This window comes from Echinops telfairi, unplaced genomic scaffold (assembly GCF_000313985.2).
Source record: "Echinops telfairi isolate 266 unplaced genomic scaffold, ASM31398v2 ScPeMD7_4;HRSCAF=17, whole genome shotgun sequence".
Taxonomy (NCBI): Eukaryota; Metazoa; Chordata; class Mammalia; order Afrosoricida; family Tenrecidae; genus Echinops; species Echinops telfairi.
The window spans coordinates 40,720,852-40,723,077 of NW_022103900.1; positions in this window are offsets into that span (position 1 = coordinate 40,720,852).

Consider the following 2,226-nt stretch of genomic DNA (forward strand, 5'->3'; position numbering starts at 1 on the left):
GTTGGAATGTTTTCTTGATGTGCACTCACCCTTTATATAAAACTCTCTCATACATATGAGTGTCTGTGAATTTGCTTCTCTAATGTACCCAGACTAATACCACAGGAAAGAAAAATCAAAGAGGATGTCAAAGAGACTTTAAAACTTGCTTTTACTCATAGAATAGCTAAAGCAATTGAAAATACCAGGGCTTAGGGCAGAAGCACCTTAGTTCTCAAAGCAACATCCTTGTTTTTCAACATTTTATAGAGGTCTTATGCAGTAGATTTACCCAATGCAATGGGTATGTCCTTTGATGTCTTAACTATTGCTTCCACACACATTTTTTTTGGGGGGGGGGCGGGCAAGTTGTATAGAACTTGTGTAACGAAAGCAGTCAAGTCTTCCAGTCTATGACTATGGCCCACCTTTCCAATTATTAAGCATGAATCTCTTTTTGTAGTGTTTTATAGTTTTCAATACAGTTGAATCATCTATGCATTTTTAGGCTAAATTCCATTTGGTCATGGTATATGACTGATTTAATACGCAGTTGAATTTTTTGCTAGTATTTGTTGAAAAAATTTAATTGTGAATTGGGTGAAAATAGAGAAAATCAGCTTCCCATTTAACAATTCATGTATATTTTGTTTCAGCTCATTAATTGCAATCCCCACAATATAATACCCCTCATCCCACTTCCTCCCTCTATTATCCATTTCCATCCCTCTTTCTTTCTAAATCATTCTACCTTCTGAAATTTATCCTTGGACAAATGCTGACAGTTTGGTGTTAAATGGTTCATTGTCCTCAGGAGTTCATAGCTCCCTTTTGTTGACATTTACTTTATAGACGGATCTATTGTTTAGAAAAAAAATGAGACACTGGATTAAGTTCAGTTCTAAGCCTGAAAGTTGATTAGGGCCTTAGTCCCTTGGGGTCCTCCAGTCTCTGTATTGCCAGTGAATCTGGTCTTTATTGTGATTTTGCATTGTTCTACAGTTTTTTCTACTCTATCCCAGGACCTTCTACTGCGATCCCCTTCAGCGTGATTTAAAGTGGCAGCTAGACACCTCATTCTTTGGGTCTCAGGGTCTTGGAGTCTGAGGTTCATGTGCGTCCAGTGCACTAATTGTTTCATGTGTCTTTGAGCTTCTTTACTCTTCTTTGCTCCAGATGCAGAGAGACCAATCGTTGCGTAGCTAAGAATTTTTCCACTTAAGGCCTTTATTTTTATTTTCTTGTAGTGTCTTGGTTTGTTTTTTCAGGATTATCAGTTAAGAAGTATCCCTTTCTATTTTGTAAGAGGTTTTAGGACTGGCGTCAATTATTTTCTAAGTGTTTGCTAGAATTCCCTAGTGAAGTCATTTGCTTAAGAATTGCCTTTTGTTAAGAGGTATTTGATCATTGATTCAATCTGTTCAATGCTTGTAGGTCTGTTGAGCTTTTCTGTTTCCTCTTGAGTCAGTTTGGGAGGTTTTGTGCTTCAGAGAACTAGTCCATTTTCATCGGGGCTACCCTGTTAGTTGCCATACAATTGTTTATAATACTCTGTTATTGTTCTCTTTATTTCTATTGGGTCAGAAAGAAAGTCTCCTCTTTTATTTCTTATTTTGTTTATTTCCATCTTTCTCTCTCTCGCTCTCTTTTTTTTGTCAGTCTAGCTATAGGTTTGTCAATTTTATTGATTCCCCCACCCCGCTCCCAAAGAAACATCTTCTGGAATTGTTGCTTCTTTTTTCATTTACATTCATTTCTGCTCCAATCTTTGCTACATCCTTTAAGCTTATACTCAATACTCACTGCCACAGAGTCTATGCTAACTCATAGTGACCCTGTAGACAGGGTAGAACTGCCCCAGTGGGTTTCTCAGACTCTAACTCGTTACGGAAGTAGAAAACCTCCTCTTTCTGCCTCAGATTGGCTTGGGTTTTGAACCGCTGGTCTTGCAGTTAACAGCCCAGTGCTCCACAGATTTAAGCTTAGTTTGATTTTATAGTTCCCAAATTTGGGAATTATAGGCTGTTGATTTTAGATAACTTTTCATTTTCATGTACATATTGTTACAATTTTCTCTTGGAATACTGTCTTCACTGCATCCCATATGTTTTGGTATTTGGTGCTTTCATTTCTTTTTTCTTTTTTTAATCATTTTATTGGGGCTCATACAACTCATCACAATCCATACATACATCAATTGTGTAAAGCACACTTATACCTTTGTTGCCTTCATCATTCTCAAAATTC